Source organism: Carcharodon carcharias, chromosome 3, assembly GCF_017639515.1.
Source record: "Carcharodon carcharias isolate sCarCar2 chromosome 3, sCarCar2.pri, whole genome shotgun sequence".
In the NCBI taxonomy this organism is placed as follows: domain Eukaryota; kingdom Metazoa; phylum Chordata; class Chondrichthyes; order Lamniformes; family Lamnidae; genus Carcharodon; species Carcharodon carcharias.
In genome coordinates, this window is record NC_054469.1 from 182,107,185 (window position 1) to 182,134,527 (window position 27,343).

Here is a 27,343-nt window from a genome sequence, read left to right on the forward strand (position 1 = left end):
ATGGTACTGGGTTTGTAACCCCAAGATCAAGAGTTCAAATCTCACAATAGCAAACTATGAAACAATGTAACTTCATCTGAATAGGAACAGATGGAAACGTGTTTGTACTCGAAAGAGTTACAACAGCTTGCTTGGCCTAAATAGCCAAGTGGTTATGGTACTGGGTTTGTAACCCTAAGATTAAGAGATCAAGAGTTCAAATCTCACAATGGCAAACTATGAAACAATGTAACTTCATCTGAAACAGATGGAAACAGGTTTACTCAAAAAAAAGAGTATCAAGAGTTCAAATCTCACAGTGGCAAACTTTGAAACAATGTAACTTCATCTGAAACAGATGGATCTCATCAGTCAGCTGGTCACTGTGAGCCAATTATAACCTGATAGCAATTCTATTTTGAAGGTTCTATTTGAGCGACATGTGCAGGCAAGGTGTTATAGCCATTCAACTTTGAGCTTAAGAAGGATTCCAGATCAGTGACAACACTTGAAAAGCCCATCTTCAATCATAAAATAGACTCTGGCAGGACAATCCAGTTGTCAGTCAGATTTAAATGGTTAAGAGATCCCATCCTGTTAGAATGGGAAAGTGTTAATAGCATTCAGCATGAGCATATTTGCATAATTCACGGTTTCAAGTGCAAAAATGAATAGCTGTAAGGAGTACACAATTGATGGAAGTAGAAATTGCATAAAAATTACATTTAAAAGTATGAGGTCAATTTGAGGGGGGTGTCACAACAGAATAGATAAAAATTCTGACAACCTTTGTAGAGATTCAAAAGGCATCTCAACCATTAAAAGATTTCGGCAAAGCTGAAGGGGCAGCAGACTAAGAAATGAAGGGAAATGAAACACTTGATACAAGCATCTTTCTGCAGACTGAGGGCAGACTCCCACTGATGGCTACTGAAATTAAGGTGATGTTGGACAAGGTGGTTGAGAGGACAATGGTTGTCTGTCCTACTCTTTAATAGTATCCCCTGAGATCAACATTATAGTTTTAGACAACAGCTGACCATTACTGCCATTGCCTGTACTGATGCCATGTTGCACATTCACTGTAGGTATCTATCACTGGTTACAGTGGTGGTGCTAGAGGACTGGAAGGCTGCTAAAGTTCTACTGTTATTTAAAAGGGAGGAAGGGATAGTCAGAGTAAGTAGAGGGCAGATAGTCTAACGTCGGTGGTGAACAAATTATTGGAAAAAATTCTGACAGTATAAATTTTCATTTAGAAAGACAAGGATTAATCAAGGGCAGTCAGAATAGATTTTTTAAGGAAGGTCTTGTCTGATTAACTTGATCGAAATCTTTGAAGAGGTAACAAGTAGGGTTGATGAGGGTAGCATGTTTGATGTAGACTACATGGATTTTAGTGAGGTCCTTGACAGATCTCACATGGCAGACTGGTTAAAAAAGTAGATGCTCATAGGATCCAAGAGCAAATGGCAAGTTGGATCCAATGTTGGCTCAATGCTAGGGTGTTTTAGTGACTGCAAGGCTGTTTCCTGTGGTGTTTCACAGCACTGGGTCCCTTGCTGTTCGTGGTGTATCAATGACTTAGACTTAAACATAGGGAACATGACTAAAAAGTTTGCAGATGATATAAAAATTGGTCATGTGCTCAATAATGAGGAAGAAAGATATAGACTGCAGGAAGATATTAAAGGATCGGTTAGAAGGGAAAAAAAGTATGAAATGGAATTTGATCTGGAGAAGTGTGAAGTGATGCATTTGGAAAAAGCAAACAAAGCAATGGAATACGCAATAAATGGTTAGATGCTGAGAAGTATAGAAGTATAGATAGACCTTGGAGTATACTTTCTCAGATCCCTGAAGGTGGCAGGACAGGTAGGAAGATGGTTAAGGTGGCATATGGGATACTTTCCTTTATTAGCCAAGTCATTGAATATAAGAGCAGGGTGGTTACGCCAAAAGTATATAAAACACTAGTTGGACTGCAGCTAGAATACGGTGTAAAGTTCTGATCACTGCATTACAGGAAGGATGTGATTGCACTCGAGACAGTACAGAGAAGATTTATGAGGATTTTGCCCAGGAGTGGAGAATTTTAGCTATCAGGAGAGATTAGAGAGGCCATGGTTGTTTTGTTTGGAACAGAGGAGGTTGAGAAAAGATTTAATTGAGATGTATAAAATTGAGGAGCCTAGGTAGATTGGATAGGAAGCACCTATTTCCCTTAGCAGAGAGGTTAATAACCAGGGAACATAGATTTAAAAGTGATTGGTGTAAGGGATGGAGGGAGTTGAGGAGAATTTTTTTCATCCAGAAGCTGATGGAGGTCTGGAACTCACTGCCTGAAAGGATGGCAGAGAAACCCTTTTTGCATTTTAAAACTTCTTGGGTATGCACTTAAAGTGCTGTAACCTACGGGGCTATGGAACAAGAGCTGGAAAGTGAGTTTATGCTGAATAGCTCTTTTTCAGCTGATACAGGTACAATGGACTAAATGGCCTCCTTCTCAGTGCTAAATTTTCTATGTTTTTATGGGTGGAATTTTCCGTTTTGGAAACTAAGTACTGTGGCGGGGGTGGTTTTGCGACGCATATTCCATTGCTCAGAATGGTGGGAAATCACACTCAATTCCACCCTTGAAAGCTCATTAATTATGCATGGATGAGTATTTCTCCAAAACACCTGGCTGATTCGTCCATCCTGCCCTTATCTGGCGGGGTCAAAGTTCTGGGTGCCATACTTAAATGCCACTTGAGCACACACACCTCACCCTCTCCAGCCCGCCTGTCTCCAGGACACGTGCAGAGTTGTCTTCGAGTCAAATGACGAAGGCAGCTTCATCCACCAGGCCCTTAAGGCCTTGATCAGAGGAGTGCGGGCGCACTGGGATGTCCTGTATTCCAGGGATGGTTCCAGGAAGCACACCAGCCTCACTTCTCCGGCCTGGAAGGGCATTGCAAAGGAGGTCAGCAGGGCTGGCAACCACAGCCGAAACAAAATCCAGCACAGAAAGAGGATGAATGATTTCATCTGCTCCGCCAGGGTAAGTCATCCTTCAACTCCCTCCAATATCAAACTCTCATCGTGGCTTCAGGTACTCAAAGGGCTACTCTCTTCAGGGATCTCACACAACCATTAGCAGGGGACGCATATCACCACTGGTTAACAGAACCTTTCATATCACCACCATTTCATCTATCAAGCTGTGCACTCTCCACACTCACACCTGCTGGGGAAGGCTCACCACACACAGGGAACATGTATCTTTCCCAATCTCTGCTCCATCCCTTCTCATCATATGCCTTCCTTTTGTCTTCATCCAGGGCAAGCTTGCCCACAACAGATGGGAAAGAGCGCAGACCGGAGGGGGTGGCATCATTGCCCTCAGTGAGTCTGAGTGGCTGCAGCCGAGATTGCTGAGGAGGACAGGGATTGCTCCTGTGGGGAAGGAGAGATCGGATTGTCTCAGCAACCTAGTACAGATCACACCTTCATCAGTTCATTACATCACATGACAATCACGGTGACAGACATGCAGTCTTATATTCCTTATGCTCATCAACTAAAACTCCATTCTCTTTTTAATAGGCAACAACAGATCAAGGCTCACAAGGATGTCCACCAAACGTCCCAGCCCCCAGACAATGCCCGAAGAGGAAGCTAATGAAGAACCATCACAGTGCTCACCCGCACCATCCACCAGCACAAAGATACACGTCGGTGGGGCACAGCTCTAGATTAGGCTTGGGCTCACTTTCTGGAGAACATTTCACTGACACATCTCTGCAGCAGTCGGAGGCAGGGATAGGCCAGGTCTCAGGCATTCGGAGGGCTGATGGAGGCCAGCCACCTGCTCAGCCTGAGTCAGATAATGAGCCTCTGGAAGCAGCCGCAAACTCAATGCTGAAGATGCAACGACAGGCGGAACATCAGGCAGAGATTCGACAGTCACTCAGCAGACTAGAGCAAAGGATGGAAGAGTCCATCTGTGCTCTGTCCAATGTCATGGTTCTGTCATGCAAGTGCCTCAAGGTCACCATGGGAAGGTTGGCGACCACCATGGAGACCTTGGTCCAGCAGATTTTGCCAGATTTGCGCTCACCCCTGGACTCCATGGCCATACACCCTGGTGGGTACCAACAGGATGTAGGCAACATGAGGACAAGGTACCTTGACCTCCCTCCAGGTGCACCTTCTCTTCAAGGACTCAGGGCAGGGCCCTTGGGCACCCACATGGAGGATGAGCATCAGCCAGACACCCTGGGAGCCTCCTCTCAGGACACTCTAAGAGTGTCCAGCTGGCCCCAGTCCCCTCTGCCTGTGACCCCATCCACTCAAGCTGCTCAGGCCAAGGAGGGTGCATCTGATAAGGCTGGGGCCTTCCAGGCTCTGGACCACCAGAGGATGTCCACAGATATCCGGATATAGCAGTCAGCAGGCTGCCTCCGCCTCTGCTGTGGATGTCGGAGCTGACCCGGGTGTAGTGGTAGGGTTTGTAAAATTAAGAAATTTTGAAATCACTTTTCAGTCATGGGTGTGGTGTGCTATCACTGTAAAAATGTTGCACTTTTGTACATACAATAGATATTTATATGAATGGCTTGGTCAACTGAAGGTGTAATTATGTACAGGCTTATCCTGATAGTCTCCCTCTGTGAGATTCACATTCATGTGATGTTAACCTCAGTGAAGATAGTCCCCACACCCTCATGTGATGTCAGGGAGATGTGATAAAATCTTGATTAGAAGTGCATGATTTATGTGATCCTAAACCTTCTTCCTCATGGAGGACTATGGTGTGAGGGCAGCATATCAGCCTTGATTGATTAACGGCAGTTGTGTCTCCTGAGTGGTAGTGGAAAAGGACAAGCCCTGGGTGGGATGAGAAGATCCCGAACCATGTCTTCATCTCACTGGCCACTGTAATTTCTTAATTACGTGACGAGGACAGCTTCAAGTCACTTCTCACATCCTCTCGTTGTTGAGTGGACTCTCACTTCCCCGAGCCAGCGCATACAGAGGACACCACAGCCCTTTGTAGAGATCACAGCTGGTGAATCATGAGGCCAGAAGGTGCAAGTGACAACGCTGATTCTTGATTCTATTGGGTGAAAATCCTTTGAGATGAAAGAAGATGGCATTGAGGGCCAGGAGGACTTTAGCCATCTCCCCTTGCCTTCACTTTACTCCTCCTGGAATCTGGCATTAAAGTGTCACGGGCACATCTCCCACATCTTGCTTCCTCTGTGGCATCATTGCCTTCAAACTGACCCTCATCACCCTCTTGAGGTTCCTGGGCCTCCTGCTCAAAGAGCTCTCATCCTCCTCCATTTCACCGTCTGGCAAGCAATCACCTCTTTGCACCACCAGGTTGTGAAGGGTGCAATACACTGCGATGATGTGTGAAACCCTATGGGGGCTGTATTATAGTGAGTCACCTGAGCAGTCCAAACATCTGAAGCGCATCTTCAGAATCCCAATGATTTGCTCTATTAGGGAACGTGTGGAGCTATGAGCAGCGTTGTACCTCTCTTTGGGACAACTGAGGGCAATGCACCGGTGTCATCAGCCAGTGTTTCAGTGGGTAGCCCTTATCCCCAAGCAGCCATCCCTGTGGATATTCAGGCCCTTCGAAAATCTCAGGCATCTGGGAATGACTCAGGATGTAGAAGTCATGGCAACTCCCAGGGTACCTGGTACAAATGTGCATTATGTGCTTCCACTTGTACATTGGTGGAATGATAGCCTTTGCAGTTTATAACCATTAGGGGCTACTATCATGGAGCCCTTAAAGCCACATGGGTATACTTGATTGTACCCTTGGGAAGACTGAGATAGCTGCAAAGCCAATGAACCTTGCAGCCTGGCTTTCTTTGCCCAGAGCAAGCCTCACATAGTGCTGTGCCTTGCTGTAAAGGGTTTTTGTGACCTCCTTTATGGAATTTATGTGTTTCGGACTGCAAGATGCCACACAGACCCCCTGTGGATCCCTGGAATGACCCACAAGCAAAGAAATTGAGTGTGGTGGTCACCTTTAAAGCCACTGGCAGGGGATAGCCTCCAACTCCACAGGACATCAGGCCTTCAAGAAGAATGTGGCATATATGATCTACCATAGCTCAGGACAAGCGCAGACGTGCCTGGCATTGTCTCTCACTCATTTGTATATAAGAGAGTCTTTTACAGTATACCCTTTGTCTGGCAATTTGCCTTCGTTGTTTGGGTCTCTACTCCTGACCCTCTTGTTCTTGCTCTGGTTCCCCTTGGGCCTAGACATCAGGTGGGGTCTCCATGTGGAGCTGGGCTCTGCATCGCCTCTCCCTCCTTTGTCTCCTCCATTGCAATAGGAGCCTCGAAAAGGCAGCATTGAGCCCTGGATCTATTTTTGTGTTTACCTTCTCTCTGAAATGAAATATTGAAGACATTAATGAGTAATGGCTCAAAATATTGAAGCTCAAAATCTGCCACCTATAGCAACTGTAATGCTCTACAGTGGTTTCTGCACCACTTGCATTGTCGCTGATGTTGCCCTGTCTTTGCGGTGCTACCACCCACATTGAGGTGACCAAGATGCCATTCCAGAAGTGTAACATCTGAATCCTTCATTGTTATGAGAAGATTGAATGACAAACGTTACCTAACCTAGCTCAGTGCTCCGATCTGACTTCTAACTAACAATAAGTTGCTGGTGATTAATTAATGGATGCCCTTTGGCCCATCAGGAATGCCAATTCTGGAGACCATGTGAGTGGCCTCCATTAATGGAATGCCATAAGTGCTGTCCCTGTGCCTTCTTACTGATTGCCTGCATTTCCAAATTTTACATTCCAACATGTTAATGATGATATGCTGTGAATATGATGTTAAGCCATTGACTTTTGAGTATCCCCTTTACAACGTTAATAAAGGCTTTGGCTTCTAATGGCTTTCTTCACAATGAGGTCTTCCTCCATTCCCTCTAATAACACTCCAGTTCACTCTTGCAGCACCAAGTTAGAGATCACCCCCAGAAAGGGCCCCTTACTCCAACAGTGTACTTCTTTCACACTATCTCAGACCCCTGCTGTTCAGGTTCACTTCTACTTTTGATTTAGAACTGCACCATAACTCCAGTATAGCAAGATGGTGGTCTTGCACTCCTATTTTGAAACGAGCTCCGACGCTGCACCGCTCACTGTCCATGTCCCAGAAAACTCCCTGAAATTTTATGGTGAGGGTAGAGCTCCCTCCTGTTACTCTCCTGCCTCCTGAGTAATACTGATCTGATAGTTGTTGTGGTGGACATTCCTACTCTCCCCCCGAGCCCATAACTAATGAAATGCCCAAGCCCCATGTGGACCTCTACCCTCCCCATCTGGAGGCTGTGTGCAAGGTCAGCTACTGAGGCAAACGCTCCACAGTAAAGCTTCACATACCCCCACCCCCTTTAATATGTGTTCCCCAAATACAGGCTGCAGATACCTCCCGTACCATCACCATACCATTTGCAGCCCGGTACAGAGACAGACAAGCCCATGGACAGCGACTATGAGACCGCACTATACACCAAGCTGTGCATTATTCCTACTGAGCACACAACCCTTGCCCTTCCCTGGAGTAGGAATACACCATGCTCCCAATGATTATTCCTGCAGCATGCCTGCTGTACTCCCTAACTGTTTCCACTCTCTGACTGTTGACTATGAGGTCCACAGAACCCCAGGACTGTCTCTACTCTCTGACTCCTGACTGCAAGCCCCAGACCAAGGACTTTGAATTTTACAGAGTTCCCAATTGCTCTCCTGACTGAAGACTACACGGTCTCCCTTCCCACCCTCCCGCCTTTATGAGTCTGTGTGCGACTCATACCACTTGTACCATACCAACAACCACTGCCCAATCCACACTTTTCTATTCCAGAGTCTGCAAGAATTCCCTCCCATTTGTACATGTGGCATCCATTTCAGCCGCTTGCTTATCAGCGTTTCAGTTACCCATGTCAAGCTACAACTTCCCACACCTCAGTCTCTCCTTTGCCTTCCATCATTCACCCTCCTCCTCCACCTCCTCGCAAAGCCTTCCTGCCCTTCTGCCTTCCATCATGCCCCCTTTCCCCCAAAACCCTTGCAAAGCCCCCCATCCCCATTGCCCACCATGTGTTCCCCCCAACTCCTTGCAAAGCCTTCCTCTCCCCAACCCCTTCACCAGTCAAAATGCTGGTTTCTGAATGCGCGGCCCTGTCTGAGTGCGACTGCACAGTGCTGTCCTTCTGCTCAACTTTGGTACCAACCGGTAACAGACCACACTGCTCCCCACCCCGGTCGCAATACTGGTCAGTGTATGAAAGTTGAGCCCTGTCTGGGTACTGCTGCACAATGTTGTCCTTGTGATTACAGAGGCAAGCACCGGGAGCAGACCAGTCCGCCAGGCCCTGGAGTGTGGCGCCCCACTGGCATCGCAATGAGGCTGGCACAGCACTGTGGAAGGTTGGCTAATTGCATTGAACTTACCTCGAATCCGCAAGCAAAGTGAGGCCAGACCTGTGCATGCCACCCTTTTTCAAACAAGGTTCAGACCAACATGATTTCTCACTGGCATGATGCAAGATTGGAAGGCGGCACATGATTCTGGCAATAAACTAATTTAATGAGCATGCATGAGATGGTAATGAATGTAAATAAGGTTCAAGCCACTGCTCAGCGGGCTACCTGACCCGCCATCATCCCACCATCGGGAGAATCGCAAACTATTTTTATGTTGGCAGGTTTCTGATTTTCAACTTCCACTAAATTCTCTGCTCCCACCCGCTGTGAAACCGGCCGGAATAGGAGCATTCTGCCCTATGTTTCTATTTACAGACCTAAACACTGAAAAGATAGTTCCCACAGTCATTGATGTGGCAGGGTCTGTGTTCATAGCATTTTTGTGGCTGTGACCAATAAAGTTTTGCTGACTCCTGGACATCCTGCAATACTTCCTTTCAGTTCCATTGAAACAACAGTTCCTGTGATTGGGACACTTCTGAGGAAACATGCAACATTCTTGTTAGCTAGGCATTCAAAAATTCTATCAGGAGGTCTGCTGTTCCAAACTTTGGAAAGAGGAGGCTCCACTAGCACCACATGTGTCAAAGTGGGGTAATTTTATCCCTCTCTTCATCATCTTCTTGGGCAGCCAGACCTGCATAATAAATATCCATGGGCTCAGTGACACAGTCCTGTTGTTAGAACTGTGACCTGCAGTCAAAACGTATTTTACTGAACATTGGGACAACAGAGTAGATGTTATTCAACTCCATCCTTATCCCTGGTTGCTCACCTTGTTCTGAACTACATGACATGCTACTTTGATGTCTCACTTGAGTAAAGGCTGAGCTTCAAATTCTATAAACTATTTGTCACCAAGGCCACTTAATTTAACTTCAGCAACTTGCTTGCTTTTACCCTCACCTCACTCCTACTGCCTCCATAATTACACCCTCCCTCGTGGTTTTGCACTTCCTTATCTCTGCAAACTCCTATAATCTGTGTGTATCTTTTGTACCTCTATAAATTTTGGCTTTCTGTGCATTCCACCTATTCTTTGGTTCACTATAATTGCCAGGCTCTTTCTTCTTAGTCATCCTCTCCGGACCTCCCTCTATACACTTCTCTAGCTGGCTGCTTTCTCTTCTAATTTTTGAAAGTATTCTCTAGCCTATCCTTTCAACTTTGTTTTTGGTCATCCTAGTCATTGTATTACTTCTTCGCAACTGTTTCTCCTCTGTGAAGCATCCTGGAACATTTCACTCCAGTAAAGACACTATTGGGTGAATTTTACAGGTTACCTGCGGGTGGGGTAACCAGTGGATGGACCCACAAGTTAGGGCACTGTGCCATTGTACCTCCCTCTGTGCTGTGCTATTCTATGATTCTAAGTGAGACAGGAAGCAGGCAATGGAGGTTTGAACATTTGGAATTTATCCAGGGTGGAGCTAGGAAAGTCAGGAAAAATTTGTTGCCTTACAAATTATCTTTTGAGCTGCCGGACTATTATAAAAGCCTTCTTTTGAAATGGTCCACTTTCTTTTCCTTGTTATTCAGACCTCTCAATATACAAGCAGTATAGCCTTATAAAAGAAGTTAAAGCACCACCTAATGTTTAAGCTTGTAACAAGTTAGAATTATAGGTACTTCAACATATTAAGACCTGGTCATATTCCTGCCTTATCGTGGTAATTTTTTTCAAATATAAAACTTGTTTCAAACCTCCTCACAGGTCTTCATAATGCCAAATTCCCAATTAATCCATTTAACAACCTATTTGCTGCCACATTTTTACTGGCCAATGCAAATATATCAACCATCGTGTTGCCTAAAACTTCGTCTATCACAGAGAAATGTACAACTGCAGTCAATAGGGGATAAAATGCGCACACGTTTGCATGGTGATAGCAGAAATTCAGTTTTGCTGCAATTCTCATGAAATAAAATCCATTCCATGGTGAATGACATAGAGAATGTGGTCTTTCCTCAACAATGCAGTGTGTGATTGTGTGTTTTCCCAATATAAAACACATTTCAGAATATTGTTTATGTTGTTAACCACAATATGAATGAAAGCTTTCTGATATTTTGAGGGTCAGTTTTTCTCAAATGTTACAGAACCAGATACTGCTACAATCTGACTTGTTTGAAATATGTGTGTTGGCAGGGAAATTCATGAAAAGTTGATTTATGGCAGGGAATTGTGGGAGTCTGTAAGTTTGTTTTGGCAGCACGCCACAGGGAGAGCTCTTATCTCGGAACAAAATACAGCAAAGTTATGAGCATACCTGAGAGCTACTGTGTTAAAATCAGCTTGGGAGGCAGTCTTTGTTTCATTTTGAAAATACATTACAAAACAGGATCATAATAACCAGTCACTCTTCTGTGTTCAAATAGGTTGTTGGCGCTTGCCTTTGTAAACCAGGAGTTCTGGTACTGCGCAGCTGTGTTTCTGAGCAGGTCATGGCAAACTATTCTTAACCCTTAACATGCTTCATTTTCCTTGTACAATTCTGCAAGGCAGAATGAATGAATCATATTTAGTAGGATCTATTTATTATAACATGTACATATAATTATATAAATGAAACACATTAGGTGTAAGTAAAAGTGTATATGCAAGTGTAAATATATATGTGAATGTACTGGAAAGGGAATAAGTGCTGCAACTAGCTTTGTGAGGCCAGCCATCTCTACAAAACCTACCCTAAGCACAGCCTCAGTTACACGTAGGCTGCAAGGATCAGGCAGTGCATAAGAGACGGGATAACAAATTATGCCATCTCAAAGGAGGCCAAGAATATTTATCCCCATGCCCCCTCCAACTCCCTGTTCCCCCACCCCAACCAACAAAACACACTGTGAAAACATCATGAGGAAGATGGCCACAGAGAGGAACAAGGAGCTGGAAAAAGATGCTGTATCAAGCTGCCAAATCCCAACACTCAATCCAGAGCATTTCCCAAATAGACAAGAGTCCATGGAAGAGGGACCAGCAGAAGGACAACGGAGAGATTGGCAAGTGGTGAACAGGAAAACTGTTCAGGCAAGAGGAAATGTGGAGCTGTCCCCAAGATGAACGGTAAAAGACAGTTTACCGGAGGAACAATACCTCATCTTCCGACTAGGCACTTTACAGCCTTCCAGACTGAATATTAATTCAACAACTTTAGGTCTTGAGCTCCCTCCTCCATCCCCACCCCCTTTCTGTTTCCCCCTCCTTTTGTTTTTTTTCCAATAAATTATATAGATTTTTCTTTTCCCACCTATTTCCATTATTTTTAAATATTTTTAAATCTTTTATGCTCTCCCCACCCCCACTAAAGCTATACCTTGAGTGCCCTACCATCCATTCTTAATTAGCACATTCATTTAGATAATATCACCAACTTTAACACCTATGTGTTCTTTTGTTCTATTGTTGGTGACATCTTTTGATGATCTGCTTCTATCACTGCTTGTTTATCCCTACAACCACACCAACTCCCTCCACTTCTCTCTCTCTCTCTCTCCACACACCCCCACGCCCGCCAACCCCCCCCCCCCCCCCCCCCACCCACCCACCCACACACACACACACACACACACACACACACACACACACACACACACACCTTAAACCAGCTTATATTTCAACTCTTTCTTGGACTCGAACTCAAGTTCTATCGAAGGGTCATGAGGACTCGAAACGTCAACTCTTTTCTTCTCCGCCGATGCTGCCAGACCTGCTGAGTTTTTCCAGGTAATTCTGTTTTTGGTAAAAGACAGTTTGTGTCTGAGATGTACAGAGTGTCTTTGCTTGTCTGATGATGAAGAGTGAGGCCACTATCATTACCAAACTAAACAGCAAAAGGCCAAAGACCGCAATGACAGAGAAAGCTCTCTCCCCGCACCCTCTCCCCACAACAAATCCCCCAGATCTGGACCACTGGGAACAGCGAGGTGCCCAGCACACCTAAGCACTGGAATACTGAGAGCAGCAATGCAGAGACTAAGCAGTAACTCCAGGAACTGGGAGCAGCTAGATCACAGATCAAAAACAGAGTGAAGAGCCAACACCAACTTGGAGCAGTGCAAGCTTCCCCCGTCACACGACACCCCCAATATCACCACAGGGAACAATCCTCCAGTGAGAGACCCAGATGAGAAATTAATTTGCATAGCACTGCTCCTAACATCGTTGAAGAATGCCGCATGGGCAATGCATGGCGTTGCCTGCCTCTCGGGACCCAAGATAAACCCAGCAGCTCTACCTGAACAAATTTCTCCCTCTAGGTTTGTGACCTCAGCCTGGGGTTAGTTCAGCAGACATTCAGACCACAGACGTGCAGGAACAGACCCAATGACTGGGACCAGCATAAACAAAGGGCTGGTAGATTATTTTTTGTTAGACTACACTGTTTTTAATAAAATGGGTTTAAAGATTGTATCCATTAATGCACATAGCATTAAACCCAGTATGCAATTTATTTTGACCTTGGGTACCTCACCAATAGCTGACTTACTGTTCTTGCAGGAATGAAGACCACCATACCACAGCAGTTATCGGCAATGGTCACTATGGTGGTCCCATGAGCCATCGATTTAGTCAGGGGGAAACAATTGCCGTCCCTTGGCCTGGGTATTCTGCTGTATGGAGGCAACTTCACCATTTCTGAAGAAAAGGAGGTAGTAGGTGACTGCCTCCTTGTAGCAAATATCAGAGTACAAAAGTACTCTGCTCATGTTCATCAATGTGTACTTCCCAGCTCTAAAGAGTGAGTGACTGGCCATTTTACATTGCTACTGGTGACATCCGGGCCTGTTGCCCTAGGCCGGGAGTTAAAATGCATGATCCATGCAATCTGACAACCCTGGAGAGCCAACGGCAAACCAGCCATGGCATCCAGATTCCTGATGGAAGCAGTAAAAGATGTTAAGCTGTGTGGCATCTTCCACACTCCTGCAGAGGGAGCACCACTGTGATACACCCAGTCAAGACCAGGTGGGTCCATCTGTTCCAGAATAGACTTTTGCTTGTATCCCAAGCACTCAAGGTCATATCCACTATTGTCATACCAATGTTCATCTCTGACCACTGCCTCCTGGCTGATTGACAAAAAGACCAGAGGGTTGACACTGGGTCATGGAAGCTGAACCTGAAACCGCTAACCCCTGAAAACATCAAGGAACACAAAATAGATTATAAAGGTGAGGAAACTATGAAACCCCAATTTGATTACCTGATGCACTGGTGGGAAATAGTCAAGATGAATATCAAGAGGTCCTCCATCCTCAAAGTTGTTCAGAAGGTGAGAGACTAAAAGTGTGAAGTAGGAAAATGGCCTGACTTCAGTAAAGCAAGCAGATTCTGCTCATGCTGGGGTTGATGGGCGTTAATGCTGGGGAGGGTCTCTGAATGAAGAGCCAGCAGGCCTCACTCCTCCAAGATGGTCCAGTGTTCAATCCAGGGAAAAGGATGAACCATGTTCATGTTTCTTCTAAAAGGCACACAATGTTCCGTGATCAGCAGCCTGAACAAAGAAGACACACATTGAGGATCAGCAAATTCTTTCATGCCAGGCTGTATGACATGAAGCCTACAACTGTAAACCTCCCTTGCCCTCTATATCTCAGAGATTTTAGATGACAGCAAGTGGGAGATTTTGGATAAAACACAGAATCTGGATGAGCTGCTAAAGGCTGTCCAGACCTTCGAGTCGGGTAAAACTCCCACAAGTGACAGTTTACCAGCCATGTTGTATTCAACTCTGTGAAATTAGATGGATCCAGACTCTGTTCAATTTACCAGAGAGCCAGGGATCATTCCTTCAGCCTCCTGTTCTTTACCCCACACTCTCATCACCACTACCCCTCTCCGATGGTCAACTGTCATTTCCTGCTGGTTTTGGGTGGGAGAATGGCTAGGTACACATAGGTGAAACACAGGAATTAAAATCCCCTGGACCTCATGTTGCAGAGGTCAGGGTAATTTGCAAGCCACCCTGCACCTGATTCCCTTCCCCATTTAAAGTTGTGCCTTTAATATATTAAATGTCTTCTAGAAATGCTGGTAGCTAACACTGAGAGTTAGCCTAAAGCTAAATCCCATATGCTCCCATTGTCGGGAGCTGTACAGTCACAGTAAGCCATGACTAAGCTAATTCCTTGCTCTGTATTGGCTCATAAACCAGCTGGCATTTAAGAATGACGTCAGAAATGAACAGTACAGTTAGTAATAAAAACAAAAAAACTGCGGATGCTGGAAATCCAAAACAAAAACAGAATTACCTGGAAAAACTCAGCAGGTCTGGCAGCATCGGCAGAGAAGAAAAGAGTTGACGTTTCGAGTCCTCATGACCCTTCGACAGAACAGTTCTGTCGAAGGGTCATGAGGACTCGAAACGTCAACTCTTTTCTTCTCCGCCGATGCTGCCAGTACAGTTAGTAACCTTGTAGGTCTCCATGTGTTAGATGGTTTAAGATGTGCTTTTAATGCTGTAGCAAATGATTACAGGGAACTATTACAGTCATGCCTAGTTCAATTGTTCCCAATTTATTGAGAATATTATGCAGAATCCTGTGTAATAAAAACATTCTTTAAAAGAATGGCACCTCCCCTAATTACACAATGAATAGGCATCTTTTTTCAAATGCCACCTAGGCTTTCAGACAGCTGACAAGGCCTATTCTTTAGGGCTCTTCGAAGCCTGTGGCCTTTGGCAGCCTTGTGTATATTTGCAGTTTCCAAAAATACAAAATGCAAATATTAAATTGAAAATTAATATAGCATAACCGGAACATTGAATATAAGACAATCGCAGCAACTGTGGTCTGGTGAATTATATTAAAACACTGTAACTTCTGGAAAACGATCAGCTTTAATTTCATCCATGCACATAAAATGTTGGAAGAGGACCCACTTACATTTCCTCCTGGAAAATAACAGTGATACTGGGTCCAGCACTTGGTGTTGTAAAGGACAAACACACTGCAGCAACCCCAGTGTGTGAAGTTTGTACTGCATTGAAACATTACATCATCCCTGCCCAATCAGGAGTGACTGAGAGAGGTTCCAGCTGTTCATGTTGTTCTCAGGAAAGAGGGAACACGGCCCTTCTGCTAGACGGGATATTCCAGCAGCTTGTTTCTGTTTAAAGGAATATTCCGGAACTGTTCCAATAAGTCCTCTTCTGTTTTAAAGGAACATTCTAACAGCTGACTCTCCAGAGACAGAGCACATTTAAAAGCCAAGGCTCACATAGGGGAAATTTCAGACGCTGACATTGGAAAAGGTGGGATTTCCGAGTCTTGGGTGGGGAAGAGAAATCTCCGAGACATTGAAAGACCTTTGAAGTATTGCATGGGTTAGAGTGGAACATGACAGGGGTGTCATTGGTTGGAGTAAAGCGAATGGAGTCCGAGATGGACAGAAAGACGTTACACACTGTAAAATTAATCGTTTAGATTTTATAACTTGAGCATTTTCTCCACACAACAAAATGCACGCAAGTCAATCCCTAAGAATGACAAGTGATTAAATCTAAAAAAAAAACTATTTAGAAAGTTAAACTTACATAATATGGTCCGGGCAAACATGATATTAAACTTAGGATTGTTGTGCATTATTTGTATTCATTATGTCGTTTTACTCCGTCCATTTCTTCCAGTTCAGCGCAATAGGTTCTTGTAACGGATGGGTTAAAATAGTTGGCAGCTTTACAATCTGCACTGTTGTAACAAACACGTTCTACTGTACTACCCGAGGCAAGTTACTCAACTGGCTTTTAAAAGTCTCCTTGGTTGTACTGTACACGTGACTTTTACAAATTTAGCTTTATTTTCAAAATCCATCGCACTCCTGTGTCGAGTGCGCATTCATACTATCTCCACGCATAACACGCTCCTATGTGTTGAACTGTTTTCTGTTGCAAAAGACTCGTTTACATATTTTCTTCTCTTCTAACCCTGGTCTCTCGCTCTCTCTCTCTAGCAATGTGCTTGCATTAATCTGTGGATCTGTTGGCAACCCGCCAGTATGTGTGTTGTCTTGCATCCTTTGCATATAGTAGAATCCTTAAGCTATCAGCAGACGCAGCCAACTGCTCCATATTTGGCTTATGTTACACACGCAGTTACAGAGTGAGAGAGCCAGCGCTAGAGGAGAGAAGCAGAGAGCAGGAGCGGTGTCTGCAAGACAGACATTACTACAGAGCTACAAGCTCGGCTTCCTTCATCGAGGAGCACCACCTTCTAAAGACTCGCCGCCTTATTGTATGCTGTAAGTCTTTTTGAGATATATATCTCAAAGTTTTTCTCCTAAACACAGCATTGGCGATTTACTGTCATTTCCTTGCTCTGTGTATATGTAGGCTCTTGTGAAATGGCTAGGATCCCTCCTGTAGTACAAACACTGCCTTGCCCAGAGATCTGATTGAGAAAACTGTGTGTGTGTGTGTGTGTGTAGTGCGTGTGGTTTTTTTTTTGTGTGTTGAATACGAAGTGCGGCCCTGAGTATATACTGTCATGTTTTTCGCCCGGTTTGTTTGAGTGGGGTGGGGAGAGGGTTTGGAATTGTTGCCGGGGGTTGGAGGGGGAGGGGGGGTGGGGGGCGGTGCAATTGAGGGGCAGAGCTCGGGGAAACGGGAGCCCGTCAGTGAGCTGACAGCTTGTTTAATCGGGTCATCCAGGAGACGGGCTCGCCAGAGCGTTGCGTAATCGGGATAGATAGGGCTGGTCTGCAGAAGGCAACATTTTATCTTGTTTACAACACTGCCGATACATTGTAGTACGAGAGCTCTGCGGTCAGACCATCTAAGCAGACAGTGACTCCACGCAATTCTCCTTATTGTTACTATCGCTATGACTCATCTACAAATCTTTTATTCCTCCATCTGCCTTTTTGTACAATAATGCTGGGTGTTGATTTTTAATATGCTATTCTTAAAATGGGTCCTCCTTGAATGCCAAGTATATAAAACTGTTGGACTTGATAAATCTCAGCACATTTGTTTAACAGCAGATTGACTACAAGACTTATCGACAGCTCACACGAAATCTACCACGAACGAGTCAAGATTTTGTGTTCAAAATTACCACATTTTGTGTCAGATGGGGGAGAGAGAGCAATAAAGGGTGGCGGGATCAGGTTTGCCCACTCACATTGTTTTGACACCTTGACCCATCCCTCCCGTCACTTAAATGTAGAAATTCAAGGCAATAAGTGCAGTAAACAGATGCAAAAAATTTGGGCATTGTTTTTTGGTGAGGCAGTTACTTCTCTTTCTGAGGCTGAGCTGCTGGGTAAAAAGATCATGAATGAGAGTGGGAATACTATGATTATTTCCAAGCCATTGCATCAGTGCTGACAATAAGCAGTGTTTTTATATATATTAAATTAGCTGCCTGTTAACATGTTCACTGCACTGATTAATGAAAGTCTCAGAAATGATTTCCATGTGTGGAAGTTTTTGGATAAGCTGCCGGGTGCACTGCACGTAGATAGATGTTGGTGTAGAGTTTCACTGCACTACCCCTGGACCTGATCAATCATGTAATTAGATCAGGTTGCCCTGGTAACAGACGTTATTTATCTGCTCATTGAGGTGCGTATGTTTATCTTGTGAAAGAGCTGGTGTCCTTCGGCGTATTCCATACTGTAAGCGTGGGCTGGTCAAATATTTTACCTATCATTTTCACTAGGCTGAATCTAGTTTTTTAGTGAAAAATAACCGCATTTCTTCGGAATTATTTCAAGGTAATGCGGTCCTGCAACGTGACCTGGATGGTTTCCAGGATGGATACTTTATCTTCAGTATGATTGTATGTGTGTTTGTGTTATACAATCATAAATAATCATTTTAAGTAATATGTTACTTGTTCATGTCTAAGCTAGGGTTTGTGATGTTAAGGTGCAATTGTGGCCAACTCTTTAAGGCCCACTGTTCAAGGACCATCCGTAGGGTAAATCTGGGCAATTGTAACTGCTTCGAAACTGTTGGGGTCAATCAAAGGGCAATTGTAACAGTAAGTTTTAGGTTCCGGATCAGTGACTGGTTTTCATTCCTTTTATTTTGTAGCCAGTATCATAGTGTGACGTAGTGTCTGGAATGTGATGCCTGTACCCTGGATGGAAGATTTTTATATTTTATATGTGTACAGATATAATAGTTATGCACGGTGGAATTAAACACTTGGGTATCTACAAATTTACATTTTGTGTTTGTAGAGTATATGGGGATGTATTATTTATTGTGCTGGAGACATAGAAAGGAGCCTCACAGAAGGGGATGTGGTATCCAATTTTTAATATTCTGTTTTTTTAATAGCATTGGTATGTTTACATAGTATGTTTTTATACATGATAGTAAGCCATATTAAGTTTTCATGGAGGTATTTAAAATAACCTAGCAGCTACATTTTGGCTTTGAGGAGCCTTGCTGATCAGCAGTACATTTTGAAAAATGGCTGTGATTTGGCATCCATTTAAATCAATACATCTTTTGAAATGAACTGGAAGTAGGCGAGGCTTGTTGCTGCTGGCAGATACTTGAAAGATTAACCCATATGTGAATTTGGGGGACTATAACAGGTCATGTACCCATATTAAAGGAGTTTTCCTCTTCTATGAGCAGAGGGAATGCTCAGGCGTGAAGAAGAAGAGATCAGAGATCTGTGACATTGGGTGTCTGTCTTCTTTACGTTGCCCTGGCATTTCTGGGAATACAATGCTAATGAGATGGGAGTGACTACTTTAGTGAGCTGGACGTCTGCTGGCCAAGTGCCCACATACAGGAACACCAGAAGAAGCTGTTGGTGCTTTGGTGCCCCTGCAGTCCCCCAGCCCCAACCATGTCAGTCAGCAACCAAAAGGCCCCAAAGATGGTGGTCAATCTCAATGACTGGATTTTCACCTCCAATTATGGTGGCAGGCCCCAACTAAGCGATAGGCCTGCAACTGGAGAACTACACTGTGCCTACACAGGTGGTGTGAACCCAAAAATCTAGGCAGGTTCAGGTCATGTCAGGTGGAGTGCACTTTGGCTGAACTCCATCTGACTTGTGCTCAGGCAGAGCAGTGGGAGAAATTTCAGGCCTTGAATTTTCCTCTTGAGCTTAATTTGGACAAAAATTTGTGTGGTGGAGTGGTGTGAAAGATTGGTTGAAAACTGCATTGGACTCTTATTAATATTACACTTGCTCTAAGTCTTGCTCAGGGCCTGAAACTTTGAGGAAACAAAAATAGCATTGGTTAAAAGCCTTGTTAAAAGCCTTGCTTAAGAAAAAGGGAAGTAAATGAAGAGTGACTGCTAATGTTCCATTCAGAACAGGGATTTGCAATACATAGGACATTCTGAGTTCTAAAAAAAATCTGAACATGGCATATGAATGTTTCACTTGTATTACCATGGAAATGTTGCTTGCTTAGGCTGCGATGTAACTGACAGAATGGTGCCAACACTTACAGGAACTTATACACATATTATAGGGCTAATTTGTTTTGAACCATTATCTCCTTGTAACTAACTACACAATCTACCCCTCCCACATTTCCCTGTCCAAGAGTCCCTAATTCAATTTCCATCTCTTCCACAAGCCTGTGATTCTGAGACTAGCCTGGTCGAAATCATCAATGGCATATGCTGTAACCATAACTGTGGCTGTTTGACCTTTTCACTCTCATTTCCACCTACAATTTGATTGGCCACTCCATTCTTTCACTCTGTTTCATGTTTGTTTAGCATTGGCTAGTCTTTCAGCCCTTTGGAGCTCTCTCAAAATCTCTTTGTCTTTCACCTCCCTCCCAGTATAGAAAACCAAACTGTGACAGGGCTTTAACTGTCACCATGCCTGTCCCAACCCCATGAATCCACTCAGCGTTCAGCCCTCCTTCCTGTCTTGTCAAGTGCTCTGGAGCATTTTCTTGTGCGAGAAGCGCTGTAGAAGTGGAATCTGGTGTTGGCGGGTGAAGATACAATTTCTCACTACTGCAGTTGGAATGCTGAACCTAAGGACAAAGATTCAGACGTGTCAGCACAACACTGATTGAAGTGAACACTGCAGAATGGTAATGCAGCTATTGCCTGCTATCTCAAAATGCAGTCAGAGCAGTAGGAGAGAGTGGCCTAGGATAGCAGAGGGCATAGGAGATGCTACTCACCATACAGATTGTGTGTGCTTGCAGGGGACTGGATGTTCAGTTGGCTTTGAGACAAATTATGCTTTCTTTAAAGAATGCCAGACTTCAAGGTATTTTAAGATAAACACTGTTTTGTTGCCTTTCGGTGCATGTGCTGTTTATGTGTATGTGGTCCAATTGCACTTTTTTTTCAGGTTCATTTGCATTTTGAGCTGTGAAGTTCTTTATTTCCCTTCACTGGATGTTCTAACCTGATGTGTCCCTTAGCTGAGGGAGATGCTGTGGCGAGGGCTACTCATACAATTAGCAAGTTTTATAGGATGTACAAGTCCCACTACAGTCTACTAATAATTTAAATTTATGTTTGCCTTAAAAATGGAATCACCTGATAATTTGAACCAAGCAATGTAAATAACCAACAAAATATGAATTCAGCATTAACACTTTTTTGAATTGTCAGATAATTTAAATAAAGCAACTTTGAATTAAGAAGAGCAACTTCTTATATCTGTAGCTTCCTCGAATGCATCTGCATCTATGTAACAGGCTTGTATCACTGTGAGCCAAATGCTTTTCGATACTACCTGAAGGCACTTGCTTAGAGCTATGTGATTGTACAGGACTGGTGCCTATATGGGTATCAAATGGTTGCCTATACTCTCCAAGCATATCATTACTGAAAAGCACAGCCTCCTTTTGTCCTGGATTTTCTGAGTGTTGAATTATTTGGATCTTATGCCCCTGGATGTCGCTGTGCATGCTCCAAGGACCAGCTTGACTAACCTGTCAATACCAACTTCCACAGGGGAGCAGATGGAGCAAATAAAAGATTTGCAGTTATATAGCACTTCATCACATCTCTCAGAATTACTTCATGCTGTTAACTATAAAATTAAGTTATTATTATGTAGACAAATGTGGCAGCCATTTTGTGAATAGTAAAATAGCAATGAAATGAATGAACAAGTTAGTCTGTTTTTTAAGGTGTTTTTACTTCATCTTTTCATCCGGACTCCTTGTCCTATCTCTACATTGCTTAAAATCTTTAACCTCTAAGTAAGTATTTACAGTTTATTTGAACTGATTGGATATCGATGGACTTCTGGGACAGTGCGTTCCACATCCTCACAACCCTTTGTGTAGTTAAATTTTTTTCCTAGATTAATATTTAACTGGCTCAGTTCACATTTAAAGATGAAGTTTCCCTGCTCTGAATTATCTACTGAAAGGCTAAGTCATTCCTTACTGTTAGTTCCCCTCATTATTTTAAACACCTCAATGGAATCATTCCTTGATTTTGCCAATCTTAGGGAGCGCATTCTCTCATTTATAGCTTATTCCCTTTATTCCAGATATTATCTTTAGGCATCCTTTAGTGGGATTGCTTCAAGGCCCATATATCCTTCTTAAGGATAGACATCCAAAAACTGAGCTAGAAATTAGTTGAGGTGATGGTGTGCTTCAGTGTGGGTCCTGAAGCTCAGCATGAATTAGACCTCAAACCTCACTGTATTTTTATTGGTTTACTTCGGATGTCTGTTCCATCTCTCAAGGCAGCTTGTTGGTTGCCCGGGGAGCCAGCCGCCTTGCTGGCAGTGATCCTGAGGAAAGTCCTGGGAGGGAGAGAATGGGAGCGGGGCTGAGCATTGACTGGCAGTTGTCCACAATAGTGCTGTTAAGCAGGGAAGAGTGCTCCTACTCCTCATGGATCCACAGAAAAGTAAGTAAAAGAAGCTTGGCTATTTTTTGTGGCAGTCTGGTGCAGGCTGATGTAGAACTGAAAAATCTTGCTGGAGCTGGCATGTTGCATACTTCACATAGTTTTTGACTAATTTCTGTAAAGGGGCCTAAAGCCCCTAAAGTCCTGATTTGCATCTCCAGGGGTCCCAATGCCTGTTTCAGGTGGGTGCATAGTTGGCTGGGCTGCCTTTACTGATATAGGGGACCCCAGTCACTAGTCACTGGATGTTAATACAGAAATTGGGTTCTTGGTGCCTCATTTTATACCTGGTAAACAGGCACAACATTGACCAATTTCCCCTCTCCCCATGGTTTACTGAGCTCTACTTTCAAGGAACGTATGATGGGACATTGTGGGTGCACAGTCCATGATTTTCAACTCAATAATGTGCTTCCTGTAAGTGTGAAATTGGTCCCAATAATGAAAGACCTGACCAGCACCCTGTTTAAATGCAATAGTGCTTCATTTTTTAAAAATCCTAAACCTTTTGATTGTGAATCCAAAATCTTACCAGCATTTTTGATTTGCTATTTACATGGAGAGTTATAACTTTTAGTGGTTTATGGGCTTTTAAAACTCTTTTTTCATCTATCTCCCTGATGCTTCCTGATATATTTCTATTACCTTTTCTTGTATCTTGTGACAAAGCAGTACAGTAAGGAAAATTTATAATTTAATTTAATGATCTGTGGAATGTGTAATTATTAAGAATGTTTGAAAAGGACTTTTACAATTGATGTGAACTTTTAAAGGGATCAATTGTAATATTCATGGATAATAAGAAATGCTGGTCAATGTGGCCTGGCAACCCTTGACCTGGAAGCAGTAGCAACAGGGAGGAAGTTAAGAAAGAAGCCATGTGGCTAGCAGACACAACGAGTATCTATAGTCAAAAGGAAGCTACAAGCAGAGGAGCTGGAGGGTGAAGGCAATTGGTACAGATGCAGACACAAAGAGAAAGAGGAACACATTGAATTATTGTGAGGAGAAGAAGCAAATTCCTCTCAGGAAGAGGTGAGCCTTTCTGTTTGGCAGAAAAGGAGACACAAGCTCTTGGAGGCAATGTGTGAGCTAGCTAAAAAGGTCTAAAACCTGGGAGACTGTGAATAGCTCGGAGATGCTAAAGAGTGTTCTCCCAAAAGTGGCTGAACCATGAATGGGGGTGTTAGGGAGAGAGGATTCATAGAAATGTGCCTTGCTGATGATAATTATACTTTCACCTTTCAAAAGGTGAAAGTTGTTGTCGTATGTTGGATAGACTCCTGACCTACCCTGTGTGAATAGAGAACAACATATTGTGGAACTGTTAAACTACATAGTGGCATGTTTGCCTGGGAAATAATGATTGTTGTTTGTGGTTGTGTAAGATGTATCTTTGTGGTATCAATTATGTAAAATGAAATTTACCTTTTTATTTGCATGTTAATTCATGTGTACTTTGTGTTGGTTCTGATTTACGTTACAGTCAAATCTACAAAAAATGGAACCTTGTTGGTAATTTCTTCAGTTGGAGGTCATTCAGTAAATTTGGTTATTTTTGGTTTATGGTTTCGTCATGGGGATCACAACAGTCTAATGTATACTGACTCTCATTTGTTACCTAAAATTGCATCTGCACACTGTTTAACTAATCCAGCTGTGCCTTCAGCTTCCTGCTTCTTCATAGTTCACTATACCTTGTAACCTAGTGTCAGGTACAAAGTTGGATATGCTTCATTCCATTTTAGGTAGTTAATATATAAAAAAAACAAGTGTTATCACTTGCCACTGCCCAGTAGTGTCCCTTTTATTTATTTTTAAAAAAAGTTTCTCTTTGCCTTCTGCTTCCCAAACAATTTTCTATCAATGCCACCAATTTGTCATGAAATACATTCTACTTGATTTTAGTTGACAATTATGTTCCAGATATCCATGCTTTTGACATTCATTGATCATCCTCTATTTACCACCTCAATGAATCTGTCTATGAGTTCTATTAGGTTAGTTAGGCATGACCTGCCTTTCACTACATTGTACTGATTTCTCTAATTAGCTTACACTTTCCTAAGTGTAGATTTTTTCTGTCCTGATAATGAATTCTAGCCATTTTTCCATCAATGCCATGAAGTTCTTTGGTCTGTAGTTTCCCATTATTTATCTTCAGCATAACAGTGGAAGTATATATAAGGGATTTAGTATTTGCATTATGTGCATGGTAAGGCTGTTTATAACGGGATCCAAGAGTATAGAGAGTCTTTAAAGGGATATAACATCTATGTTGTCTTTTCCTGGAAAGTACATAAGGGAATCTACTATATATGTGTGTGTAAGGAAACAATGTTATGCATGTGTAGAGTATTATAAGAGAACCTAGGCTATATATGTGTGCAAAGTATATAACAAGCATGTCTCTGTCCTTGGAACACAGTATAAGAAAATTTGTTCTGTATATTTGTTGAAAACGCGTGCTTAAAAGTGACTAGTATCAGTATTATGTATGTGGGATATAAAAGGGCCTCAGCTACTTATGTTATTAGCTAAATTTCATGAACTTAAGAAGCTGAGGTCAGAACCCCTGCAAAAACTTTCCACCATTAACATGATTGACAATTAGGGCAGATCTGTAAAATTGTGCCTTATGTATTTTTGTTTCGGAGAATATGTGGAATGATACATTTATTGCATGGATTTTAGGAATGTTTATTCTCGTTTGGGAACTTCATTGACTGGCAGAAGATATCAGGATGTCCTGGATGTAGTCCTTGATTTTCTGACTTAGAATTAAAGTGGATGGAATGGATTTTGCAATATGTTTCCACGTCAGGCAAGAGCAGTGTCCTCGGCTCAAGTATCTTCAGGTGCTGCTTCAGTAATCTTCCCTCCGTCACAATATCAGAAGTGAGGTTGTTCATTGATTTTGTGATCAGCTGTATTCTCAGTTCCTCAGATAGTGAAGCAGCACTTACATATGTGTAGCAAGAGAGGCTTGGGCTGGATCATCATCAACGAGATAAAGTCTAATTACCTCCCCTTGATATTCAATCGCATTATCGTCGTCAAATCCCTAGCCATCAACATCCCAGGGGGCTACCATTAATTGTAAACTTAATTGGACCAGTCCCATAAATGCATCGGCTCTAGAGCAGGCTAGAGGCTGGATATGTTGTGGTGAGTGGCTTATGACTGCCAAAAGCCTCTTCACCACCTACAAGGCATAAATCAGGAGCATAATGAAATACTCTTACTTACCTGGATACAACAGCATTTAGGCAACTCAGCAGCATCCAGGACAAAGCAGCCCAATTGATTGGCACCTTTATCATGCACCTCTCCACTACTGTGACTGAATTATATTCTATTTAAAGGATGTACTGAAACAACTTGCCAGGTTTTCTTCGGTAGTATTTACCAAATCTGTGATAACCACCATCTAGAAGAACAAGGGTAGCAGGTGCATTAGAACGCTTCCACCTTCATGTAACACATTATCCTCACTTGGGCATGTATCACCATTCCTTCTTCATAGCTGGGTCAAAATTCTGGAACTTCCTACCTATAGCACTGTGGGACACAGATTGCAGCTGTTCAGCAAAAAGGTTCATGGACAACTAGGATGGACAATCCTAGTTGCCTTTGCCAGCAACGCCCACAACTTGAGAGTAAAGAGTGGATGGTATGTTATTTCTGTTGCTCATTGTAGCCATGTCCTGGGAGATTAGCTCCAGACATTAACCTCCTCTGCAACCACTTCCCATTGGCAGCAAAGATCTTAACTGGAGGGCCTTTTGTTCAGGGGAAGGAGGGGGCAGGGGAGGGTGTGTGTAGTGGGACTCTCTCTCCTCCTGTTCCACAGTTTGGACCGGGTCCTCCAAATTAAGCAGCATTGGAGAATCTGGATCCTGTATGCAGTTTTTGTAGCAATTTCTCCCCTTGCAACTGTCTTTAGCCAGAGTGCACCTCCCCCTTAAGAGGTGCTGACTACTTTTTAAATGGTAGAGAGACACAATTTCTGCAAACTCTCCTCCACCCCATTCCCAGACAAACACACATGCAGTGAATGACCAGTGCAGGACAACATGATTTGTGGTTCTGCAGTGTGCCCTTAAACCCCTAATGGCCTTTTTCTAACTGTGATCAAATTTCTAGACCATGGAATTCCTGAGTAGCTAGCTATGGCTGCTTGAATCCTAATGATGAGTGAAAATTAAGTCAGATAAATAGATCAAAGCCTAAACCGGTATGAAACATTATCCTAATTGGACTTGTTCTGTTGGAGAGAGGTTAACATAAACAATCATGAAATAGAGGTTATGGGATGTGTGTGCGAATTAGGTTCCTTGTAAAATGAAAGCACTGACATCATCAGGTTGATACTCCACCCAGTGCAAGCAACATTGACTGAAGACATACAGAGTGGGACATTTCTTAAAGGGAAATCATCTGTAGAATTGTTTGCATGTCTGAACTAGCCCAATATCGTGTTCAACTGCTCCAAAGTAGCCTGTTTAATAAAAGCAAATTGGAGAAGTCATGACTTGTTTAACATTGTAGTTTGTTTTGAAATTTCCATTATTTTTGCATTGTCAGCTTTGTTTTTTGCAATGAACAGTACCTGCCGGGTGTATCTGGTTGACTGCTCAGCATATTTGATGCTGACATAGTTTTGTTTGGGTTTGTCTTTGGTGTACCTTGCCACCATCCTCTGATGGTTTGCTGCAGTGAAAAATCTTAGGTTACAATGGAGTTAAGAAAACTAGTGAAAATCAAAGATTTGTGCAATACAGACCATTTGGCCCTTTGTGCTTGTGCCAACTCTTTGACAGATCTATCCAATTAGTCCTACTCTTTTCTCATAATCATGCAAATGTTTCCCCATCCCAGTATTTATCCAATTCACTTTTGAAAGCTATTATTGAATCTGTTTCTACTACTCCCTTCAGGCAGTGCCTTCCAGATCACCACATCCCGCCCCTGGTTCTTTTGCCAATCATTCTAAAGCTGTGTTCTCTGGTTACTGGTCTT

At 43.2% G+C, this 27,343-nt stretch overlaps 1 protein-coding gene across 7 annotated transcripts in view; it reads left to right on the forward strand.

The window, feature by feature from the left end:
* Nucleotides 1-16,507: 16,507 nt before the first annotated feature.
* The window catches only part of atxn1a (ataxin 1a), a 439,854-nt gene continuing 429,018 nt past the window's right edge, over nucleotides 16,508-27,343 (forward strand). For 6 of the 7 annotated variants that reach the window (XM_041183900.1, XM_041183902.1, XM_041183899.1 and 3 more), the window contains exon 1: nucleotides 16,520-16,743. The gene's annotated coding sequence lies outside the window, so the exon portion shown is untranslated. Of the gene's footprint in view, nucleotides 16,744-27,343 lie in introns of all 7 variants that reach the window. The other variant, XM_041183906.1, reaches the window with a different exon arrangement.